This window comes from Lolium perenne, chromosome 3, assembly GCF_019359855.2.
Source record: "Lolium perenne isolate Kyuss_39 chromosome 3, Kyuss_2.0, whole genome shotgun sequence".
Lineage (NCBI taxonomy): Eukaryota > Viridiplantae > Streptophyta > Magnoliopsida > Poales > Poaceae > Lolium > Lolium perenne.
Window position 1 is genome coordinate 322,170,296 of NC_067246.2, and position 11,293 is coordinate 322,181,588.

At 42.3% G+C, this 11,293-nt stretch overlaps 2 long non-coding RNA genes across 2 annotated transcripts; one reads left to right on the forward strand and one right to left on the reverse strand.

Annotated features, from left to right (window-relative positions):
- Positions 1-1,483: 1,483 nt before the first annotated feature.
- Positions 1,484-9,904, forward strand: LOC127345681 (uncharacterized). Its single transcript, XR_007878822.2, has 9 exons — positions 1,484-2,091; positions 2,215-2,408; positions 2,516-2,630; positions 2,844-3,086; positions 3,496-3,672; positions 6,552-6,623; positions 7,199-7,330; positions 9,225-9,286; positions 9,588-9,904. It is a non-coding gene; the product is annotated as an uncharacterized lncRNA (long non-coding RNA).
- LOC139838637 (uncharacterized) lies at positions 8,857-11,293 on the reverse strand. The gene is made up of 3 exons (XR_011756257.1): positions 10,455-11,293; positions 10,069-10,349; positions 8,857-9,271 (listed from the first exon to the last, which is right to left on the reverse strand). It is a non-coding gene; the product is annotated as an uncharacterized lncRNA (long non-coding RNA).

Genomic DNA, 11,293 nt, shown 5'->3' on the forward strand with positions numbered 1-11,293 from the left:
CGTGCTGAATCCACGCCAACAGTATGTGGTACTAGTTGTGTGCCCGTGACACGCCACTAGCAGCAAGTATCAGTGACGTCATATTGGTGTCGTGCGGAATCCACGCCACTGATGACGGTTTTGCCACGCCACCGGTAGGATATTTCCTACTAGTGTGAAATGATAGGTAATAACTACCCATGCATAAAATAAGGACCCTACAATGATCTATCAAAACAATTTTTTGGGCCCCAATTGATATTGGGCGGGGAACTGTGGACACGAAAAATGGTAGGAATACTGCCAAAACGGATAAAGAATTCTGGATTGCTAACTCCCGATTAGCCGGGAACTAAGTTAGAGCCCGATCAACTCGACGACCGTTAGATTTGCATCGTGATCTGTGCATGCGAGAATTACACGCGAAGTACATATGCAATTGCATATCCTTTGCCCTAGTTGCACGTGAATTACACATGAAACCAGGTTGACCGGGAATTAAGCTATTTCCTGATCGACCAGGAATTAATTAGCCGCATCCTAAAGAATTTGCTATAGCATCCCCACAACAAGGAAACTATGAAATCTTCTGACAAGCGGGAACAAGACGGGCACTTTGCAGCTTGGATATTAGATGGCATTAGAGCGCCGACGGTTTGCTTGAGCTATGAACCATGCTAGGTATAACAGTAGATCACGGGACGATCAAAAAGTGGAGTGATGGTTTTTCATTCAAGTGATCCCTAGTTAGATGAAAATGAATTTCTTGATACTTTGTTCGATAGCAAGAAATATAAGTAGAAAGTGTTGAAAGATCTAGTTTCTTCATCCTTTTTGATAGCCCAAAAATATAAGTAGGAAGTGTTCAGAAATATAGTTAGGAAAGAAGATGTATCGCGTCAGCGTAGTGATGCAGTAGTTGTACTGTAGCCCAACAACTCTGATGATGGAAGGATCAATAGATTATTGTTACAAGATGGAGAAGTCGCATGGTTGTAACTACCAACTGAGCTCCTAGAAAATCTATAGAGACTAGTTAGAGAGAGATGAAGAGCTAGGCAGCTAGCTCCGCTACTTTCACGCTTCATCCCTAGCAAATTAGTAGAGACTATAGAGGGTATGAGTAGTTTGGAATAGAATAGATTGGACTTGACGTGCATGCATGCATATAGTGTGGCGTCCGTGCATGGAGGGCACACCATGCTTCCGTAGACATCCATGCATGCATGGGCTCCATATCTCTCCGGTGCCCTGCATCTAAAGTATAAACGATGCCCCCCATAGGGGGCATCACAGCGATTTCAGCTCGTGAGCCGTTGGATCTCCTCATCTATGCAATCACGTCCGTTCGTTGTGGCTCAGAGCTAGCGTACTGGTTGGCTGTGGCAGCGTGTGGGCGTCTTCCTGCTAGATAAAGTGATGACACGGCGCTGTTATACCCTCTTGCAGCTGCACACAGGACCCACGTCCATTCGGGTCCACTTCTCATTGGATTGGGTAAGTTTTTTGGTGGGTTATGTGAGACTGATGCTGGGTGAGAGAGAACCAGCGGGCAAACCCTCCCCAATCCGTGTCTTCTCCTCTTTCCCCCAATCCTCTCTCCTCCACCCGACCCTCCTCCTCCCACCCGCTCCGACGACCGCCCCCCCTCCCGCCTTCTCCACCCAGCCGGCTGCAGCCCCGCCGGCCGAAGGCCATGGCGGAACCATACGCGACGGAAGGGCTGCAGCCCAGCCTGGAAGCGGCACTGGAGATGGAGGATCTCCTCCATAGCTTCGTTCCTCCACAACTTCGTTTCTTCGGGATTTGCTGACCAGTCGGATGCCTTGGCTTACAGGACAACGAAGAGCTCAACGAGGGATGGGGAGGCGGCAGTACATCAATCGGCGCGAGCTCGTGAGGGAAGAAGATCATGGCGGCTAGGGTTTCCACAACGGGTTACTAGCCCGCAGTTCCTCCCTGCAGATTGGCCCAAATCAGGTCAAAGCGGCCCGACGGCAGCCTCCTGGTAGTGTTGGTGATGACGCCATGGCTAGACCCTATGGTTGCTTGGTCAGCCAGATCTGGTCAGCTGGTTCTTCCTCCTCCTTCCCATTGGTCTCCCCATGTAAGGTGCTTCATCTGACTCGTTTTAGATTTTGGTTGTGGCTGTTGATTGCAAACTTATCCTCTCTTATTGCTCTTATTCTAGAGCTGATTAGTTAGTTACTGATTTTGTTCTTTCTTTTATCTTAGGTTCTGATTTCTTTTGCTAAGATTAATTACACCTAGGTGGCGACAACTGAAGTGACAGAGAGGATAATAGCCATATTTCCATAAGGCCATGGGAAAATGAAGTGTGGCAATTGTGCTAATCCTTGAGTGCAAGCAACTCTCTGGAGAGTTGATCTTGTGTTTGGAAGAGGTGGCCTAGGATGGTTGTGTATTAGGTGCTCTTTTTTTGTCTCCTACTTCCATTGGCATTTCTTTTTTTTAGATACAAACACTCTGATTTTCGACTGCTAATTGATGGTTTTCTTCAACACAATGTATGCAGGTCTGTGAAAGGAGAAGATTCTAGCAGAGGGGATTAGCGAAGAAGAAGACCAAGGTGATTTCTCTCTCTAATGTTTTCCGTGTAGTTGGGAAATAAGACCAAGAAGAAGACCAAGGTAACATGGAAATCCAGCAATACGTCTCTTAGTCATGTACTGCTTTGAGGATAAGTTTACTTTGAACCAAGCATCCACTATTTTAGATCAAATGGCTGTGATTGGTATTAAAAACTACCACCTGATTCGATTTAGTTATAAGAATAGATTTAGTCTATATTGCAATCTGATTCGAATTTTTTAGTTAGTATACTCACATCTCAGTTTGTACAGGTGCTAGCTGACATGGTCCCATTTGGTTTTCAGATGGCGCTGGTGACAGACGATGACGTTGTGATCTCCTTATATCGGTTCTTTCATGTCTCTGTACCATCGAACCTATTCATGTTTCGTTTTTGTCTTTTGAGGTAACCAAGTTAAAAAATGATCCAAATAAGCTTATCCATGAGGAGCAGCTCTGCTTTTGTGGCTGCGGCCACGGACCTCACCGTCCCCTGCAGCGACTGGCAATTTGAGGTGACAGCCATGCTCTTTACTCTCTTTCTTGATCCCGTAGTTTCTTTGTTTTTCTTTTTTTCTATTATCTTGAGGAAATCCTAGCTCTATTTTCCTTTGTAACAGAAACCTACTTCTAACAAGGACAAGGAGCCATGCTAATATTCCTCTCTTCCTACTAATCTCCCTCCTCTCGATCTATTTAATCCTACAGATCATCATATTTGTTTTGTCTAGAAGGTGTTTGACAAAAAAAAACCTGCAGGCCACACTTTAATTGGGTTGTTATTAGAATGTTTCTCACATTTTTATGTAATCAGTCTAATTCAAATATGTTTTGGTGGGTGGATGGATATCCCCCAATCCAATCATTTTTTTGTGGTTTGAGGTATTTTCTCAAATGATAATAACATGAGATTTTTATTTCCAGGACATGCCTTAATAATGGAGTCAGATCTACTAATTAGGCAGAAGGAAGTGAGGAACATAGGAGAGCATATTGTTAGTACGAGGTGGATGGAGATTCTTTGGGGATGTCATGGACCAAAATGAAGTTGTCTTGGAACCCGGTGAATTTAAGTTCTGTTGAAGTGGACTGCGGTGGAAGGTTTGTGCTTTTGTGAACATGCTCATGATTGGTTACTTGCCTTCCAAAATATGTATAGCTCCACTGGTTCTTTATGGCCCTGCACTACTTAACCACACAATGTACAAGGTCTAACGCGTCATCAATGTCTAAGGAATTGGAAAAAGAATGTATGTAAATGCTAATTTGATACTGGCATGTGATTATAATAGAAGTTGAAGTCAATTATTTAATAGTTCTCTCGATCCGATTTATGATCTTCCTTGTGTCCATGTTCCAACCAAGGCAGCGTGAAAGAAAGCTGAACCAAGCATTAATTGGTTGTTTGAATTAGTAAAGGCGACGAATTTGCAGGTATATCTATCTAAAATTTACGTCAATGGTAGGATAGAGTTGTGGAGGCGTTGTAGTGCACTATTGCATCCATTTCATTTTCTGTAGGTCATGATGAAATTCATATACACAGATCTCCTAGAGGTAATTTACCTAGCTTTCTAAAAAGTAATGATTTACCATTTATATTTGGCGACCTCCTTTTTGTATAAATCCAGTTTGAGGAAACATGAAATATTCAGAGTATATTTTTCCGTTTAGTGTTCAAGGACAGTTGTTCCTTTGTACTGGTTACTGGTTATTACCATTTGTTTAACTTCACGGGTATTTGCAGCTATAAACAACTCGTGGTTTCCCTTTCTCATTTCAGTGCAGTTGTTCCCTTTCTGGATTATAATTGCATAGGTTGTGCATTCATTTCCAGTGAAGTACATTTCATGTGAGGCATGCGATCTATGCATTCTTTCATATTAGATTGTTTTTAGCTTATCTGAATGTACAATACTTTCAGTCACATTAGATGGTTTTTCAACTTATGTGACTTTACATACTTGCATTCAAGGCGCACTGATCTGTTGTTTAAATCACACTCGTGATTCTAATACTGTTTCCCATCAATTTATAATGGCAGAGATATTCCACCGATTACACTCACCGCCTATATAGTTTAGTTCTTATACACCATCTATGTCTGCATAGCCATCAGCCTAGCGTTGAGTTGTCGCTCAATCATAGTTGCATCTCTATCTATCTATCTATCTCTTTCTCTCTCTCCCCCTTTTGGCCAGTTTTACGAATGCAAGTGTGTAAGGTGATCACGAGGTAGCTTAGCGGCCTACCAAACCAGCAGATTTTGGTACAAGACCTTGAAGCATGAAGCTTTAGGACTAAATGCACACAATGAGCCTCTATATATAGGTTTCAGGTTTTTGTATGACATTAATTAATTTTGCATGATCTTGGCGTGTCTGTTGTCTGTCAGTTTAGCTTGCCTCTTCTCCGAATGTTGAGATAACGATTCTATTTTTGCGCCCAAATAACCAACATGCTTGTTTCTTGTTGTGCTCATGCTACCATAGATAATGCAGGTGTCGTGTGGACATATGTAGCGCCTTCGTCGTGAGGACTTAGAGTGGTTGCTGATGGCGAGTCCAAACTGGATGCATCAACTATTAAACCTACGCTTGTTTATTCTGAAGTGTTGTGATTCTGAAGCGGGGTAAGAACTTTTCTTTTCTAAAGAATCATGTTTGGTTTACTACTTTATGGTTTCAGTCTTTTGGTTTCAGTATATGGCTGTACTTTTGTATTTGTACCCTTTTGTGCCATGGCGATAGATCATTAATTAGTATCTAAGAGAGATGTGTGCTACTGATGCAGGTAATCGTGCATTCTCCAACAGGGTTATGCATTATACGTGCAAAAAAATAATTGGTGTAGTATATGTTCCAATACCAGTAGTTTTTATTTTCCCGAAATGGGGCAGCCCCAGCCTCTGCATCCAACACCAGTAGACGACTTAAGGATGAATCAAAATGGCTCAGGCAATGGATTTAATTGATGTTTCATATGAGCAGGTTAATTACTTCCTTATGTTCCACTTCAAATACTCACGTGCTTTCCGTCTGTTACATGTAATTACTAATTGCTCTGTTACACTTTTATCACACCATGTGTCATGTTTTTCTTGTTGTTCCATAATATAAGACATATTTCTGTAAGATTGAATATATAGCTACCATCTCTCCCGGCTTGGGATCAAATTCCTACCAGTATTATCTTATATAATTATATATATGTTACACTGAATATCTAAGTCATTGTGTGACTGTAGGCCTATGTATATAATTTTGTAGTAGTAATGGCATCTGCATATGCCTTAGTTTCATGACATTTTGTGCAAGAAATAAAGCAGGAAGAAGAAGCTGCTAGAATAGGAAGGACCTATGAAAGGGAATGGATGAATGGATCTTCTAGAGGGTTATTATTTATTAATGTCACTTCAGACTAGAGTTGTAAATATACTCATGTATGTGTGAAATTAATGACAGTGAAATACTTGCGGTACTAGATCATTTCCTTTCAGTCTGATGGTTTGCTGAAGATTTTTTTGTATTGTTTACTGATTCAAAATTTGCAATCGATGTCGATGTTTATAATACTGAGCTGAATCTTGCTGCTTGCAAGACTTGGATAGATGATATTATTCTGAAGTAACTTTGACAGAATAAACCTGGATAGATCAAAGAAATACATAAAGAGATTTTGCCACTTCAACTATTCCGTACACCTTTTTGGACCTTTTTTTCGAAATGGGGAGTTTAACCCCGGCTTCTGCATCATGGTGATGCACACGGCCTTTTATTAAAATCCAGTGTACTTAAGTTTTACATCTCTCGTATCTCAAACATCGCCTATAGTTGATACAAAAATCAACCATCGGAATAAAAAAAGCATAGTAAAACTACACATCATTGTAGCCTACTAGTATGACGCCAACCAGCCTGGCACAAGATATCCTTTTTGGACCTACGCGCCAAGATCTGATCCGCTGCAATGCTCACCAGGTTGGGCAGACAGACTAGAGCCGGCAGTGTGCTGGCTGCTGGAGAATGTGCGGGAGGGCATGTTGGCATAAGGTATCCTTGAACGAACACTGCTTTTTTTCATGTTTATTTAGTGGTTGTCCAATATCACAGATCTTGGTTGGGAGTTAAGTTAGTGCACTCTGAGGTTAATTGTCATGCGATAGAGTAATAAACGGTATTACATGCATACTCCTAGGCGGTTTCTTTTGCTTGGCACTCTAATTTTACAGCTTCTCTGTTGTGTACTTTCATGTTACTTCTGTAACAATTATATATATTCTGGAGTGTTGCTCATTGGTGGATTGGATTAATTTATAGCTAAAAGCTGCAAATTTTGCAGCTATTTTTTATATTTGTGGCCTTTCCTTTTCTTTATAGTCAGCCAGTTAGCACGAATTTCTTTGGGTCATCTTGGTGAAAGTATTACTTTGTTCCCCGATGTTATCTGATGTCATGTTCTCCTAAGTGGTATTCTTTGTTTGTCCTGACCATATATACATATCTGGGTTACAAACTGTGATAAGACCGCATTTAACTCACCGTCTGGTTTATGCACCATGTGTCTCCGTACATTTATCCTTTGCCTCTTTACTGATCCTTTTATTTTCTTTGTTGTACATGAGCAGACCATTGTCTCCTCACCGGGGCCATTAGCTTGACTTCCTTGAAGTGCAGATGTGATTGGCATCATCTGTGTTCGCTGTCCCAGGAAGAACTGTTTGTGTAGCAAGGAGGGATGTGTTCCTTCCTGACCCAAGGTGGACTACTAATTCTTATCATATGCTTCCTTTTTATATATATTTATTACCTGGTTATTGATTTGTCTCCTGCCCTTCGTGTTGCACATGGTGGGCACAAAATAGAAGGAAATACACTGATTATAGCTACCGCTGGCCTACAATTTCTTAATCTGAATATGTGGTTGCACTATCAGATCCATGCCTGCTGACACACTTGCTTCACTATAGTCCCGATACATACAGTTTTAGTATCCAGTCTCATGTTTTCTACGTCATTTTCCATTGAAGTGCTTTTTGGTTTTGAGTATTCTGTACTAGAAAGCATGGTCCCAGTTTAGTTTAGGTTTCTACTTTTTCGAATTAATTTAATCCCAGTGATTTCAGTACCATTTATTTGTTGCTTGCCTTATCACATAATTACCAATCCATTTCTTTCTTTTGGTTCCAAGTGTTTTTTTTTTCATTTTGTTTGAGGATATAACCCCTAGCTAAGTAAAACTATCAGTGACCGGCTGATTTATGGACTATTAAAAAATGAGAATTCTTTGTTGATGCCTCTAATAATTTGGTAGAGCTATACATCTCTCACTAATAGTACGATTTTAGAATGTCGTAGCCGGAAATCCCACTGCTTACACCTCTCTGTAAGATGTAGTAACTTACAGCTATCTTAGTCCCATTATAGCCCATGCTGCTGGTTTTGAGTTCTCGAGTGCTGCTGCTTGCGGCACTTATTATTCTTAGTGAGATAGAGTTATTTTACAAACTAGCCACTTAATTCGCTGACAATCGTGTTGATACGACGAGCGTCATGATCCGCGACCACCTGGGATGCGTTACCGTTGCATCTGGGACCGTTCTATCTTGCTGCACCAGCGCGGAAGAAGCTGAAGCTATAGCTCTCCTTGAACGGCCGTGAAATGAAAAATTGTCTTCCATGATGACCAGGCCAAAGAAGCACTGTCGCAATTAAGGAATATTTATTTAGATTTAACTTTCTATTCTATTTTTATTCAAAACTGGAAGTGTATCTTTTCTAAAAGAATTAAAATGAAGTTCCGATGAGTGTGCTGCCTAGTGCGGCTTCTAGGTGATGGGACAGTCTAGAAAATTTCTTCCTAGATCCAGCATAAAAGGCTTTGGCTTTACATTGTAACTGAACATCTGTCTCTACGAATGAAGCTTTTTTTAGCCCTTCAAAATCCGTGTTGATTGTACACTGCTCTGGTGACAATTATTCTTTCCTAAAGGTACAATCAGGGTAAGCAATTAGAATGATGCATTTCTAACTTTGAAATAGAAATTTACATAATGGTTTCCTGCACGCAGGTTTACTTTTTTTAAAATTCATTATTAATTTCTTCATCATATCACTCAACTTATTTACATTTTGTTGTTCAAACAAGAATGATACTCCATTCTGAACTTGGACTCTGCATTTATACTTGAAGTATTTGTATGTGTGTTAATGGGAAATTGTAGTTGCAAGAGATGCATACAAAAGAATCTGGGGGTGATTGGCACAAGAAGCCTAGAACATCGGCTAGAAAATCCGGCATGTTCCCTCTTATTTTGTAATCTGTGTGGCACAAGTTGAATGCCAACACTAGGCATTTATATTTTCTCATATAATTTGTACATGCATTTTTCTTGGTTTTAGCGATGGAGGTGTACAGAAGAACATGCTTAGATTAAGACATATGCGACTTGAGTGGTGATACAAGACCAAAAAGTTTCCATGACGTCATGAGTAAATGAAAGGGAAGATGTACATTTGAACTTTGTCATGACTTACCACTGTCAGGTGGGGCTTATCTTATGTCTCCTGGTGCCTCCCGGTTGTTTTTCTTCTATAATAGTACATACCGGTAGGGCTTCTCTTCTTCTGCTTTTGATTGGGTTTTCCTTGCAGCTAATGCCTCACCAGCGCTCCAGTTATTTGCCAAACAGAGCAGTTGCCTACAACACAAGTCGGTAAGTTAGCTGACATTCTACACTGCCTTTGCTAAAAATACTTTGCAGAATGATGTATATACTGTTTTGTAGAACCAAAGATACCCAAATGTACTTTTTCGCTTCTTTCATAGTTTACATGTCTATCTAATCAGGAAACAATTTCTCTGAATTATTTCTTGAACTGAACTACAACAAGAAATCATCTTTGCAACCATGGATGTTTATTGCATACATAGCTTATAGAGAACCCTTTATGTTCTGTTACTATCTTTTAACCTGCAAACCCTAATTTATGTTTTCTTACATTTGCTTTCAACAGCTGCAGAGCGAACGAGGCTCATGGGCTATTCTGTGTGCCCAGAAGGCGTGAGCAAAGGCAGAAGGACATGCCGGTGCGATGAATCGGTGGTGCAGGTCATGAGGAGCATTGTAGTGTGCTCGCCTGCATCGATTGATACACCGGCCAGAATTGAGCAGAGGTGGTGGCAAAAAGGATGCAACCAGGGGCATGGCGTGGCATCATGCCTAACTTCATAGTTTCCATTTCAGTGGTCCATACACGCTTCGTCTGAATTTTGTGAGATGTCGAGTATGTGTGTGTCTACCTATGGGTGATAAAAAAAACATCTGCTTCAATTCTTTTCTCTTCAATCATGCATAATATGTTATCTCTTCAGCTTTTAAATGTTATAAATCGACGATCAATGTATGATACCATGCTCTTCTACACATACAACATTTCAGTTAGCTATTAATCATCTGATTAATGATTACTGAAAATTTCAATTAGTGGATTTTACCTCTTGTACAGCAGCTCCTTGGTCACAGCAGTAGAAACGAGGATGAGCATATGTCTCTTCTCAAGGTGTCTATGACCTTCGACGCCATGGCGCTTGCCTCCCATGGCAGGGCATGTCAATAGCCTTGACGGCGTCGGCGACTATCCAACCTGCAGTCAGGGTCGCAGGTTTGGCAGCCCAGAACCACCAATCGATGATGCCCACCTCGTTCAAGCAAGGACAAAGAAGCTCACTGCAGTGTCTTCAATCATCGAGCTGTCGAGCGGAAGGCTAGGCTCCAACTGTAGTCACCAGTATTGATTGGTGGTCAGAGTATCAGCAGAGGCGACAACGATTGGTGCGCTGAGAAAAATAGCTGAAACACAATTTGGAGGGGTGGCGGTTACCGGATCAGGTCGGTATTGCGGGCGTCGGCAGGCATCGAGGACGCCATCAATTGATGCTGATAGAGCTGAGCTCCAAGCTCCAGGGAGTGGAGTGAGAAAGGGGATCGAGAGATGACATGCTGGATATTTTCTTTGGGAGGCTCTCTTTTCCCCGTCCCCTTCTCTCTCCTCCCTCTTCTTCCTTGAGAGTCTCCACTGCAGCCCCGGCTCCTCTCCCTCCCAACTCCGGCGGCCTTGCCGGCCGGAGTAGGCGGGGGAGAGGAGGCCGGCCTCCTCCTCCTCTGTACATCCAGAGTCTCTGGTCCAGGTCTAGGGTTAGGTCGAATCTAGGTTTAGGATTTACCCATGTGGAGAATGGCGAGATGCCATGGGGGATTCTGCTGCCGGTGAGTTCGAGCGCCTTCTGGTGGCGGTTGATGCTGGTGTGGCTGCTTGTGGAGCTCCTGTGGAAGGAGCCGGAGGCGGGCGGCGGCGCTACATCAACATCCCTCTCAACATCAATAAAGCTCGAGGTTGAAGCCCCGAATCGGCGAGATCTGGAGCCTTGTTTCTTCCGTTCCTGCAGTCATGGTGATTTGCATGAGGAAGAAAAAGTGCTTGCGGCTCCTTGTTCGGAAGCTTTGCGGGATCGGGGAGTGTGCGTGTGCACTCTCGAAGCTTCTTCATCTTGTGGAGTTCATCAACGCCGGCAGAGATATGCCGGGGTTATCTTCGGCGATTCGAGCCACTCCACGCCTGGAAGCGACGGGCTTCCATGGACTGCCTTCCTCCTGGTCTACAGGCCTTACTGGAGGATCTTCATCGCCTACAGCACAGGATTCATCACCTACGTTGCCCCA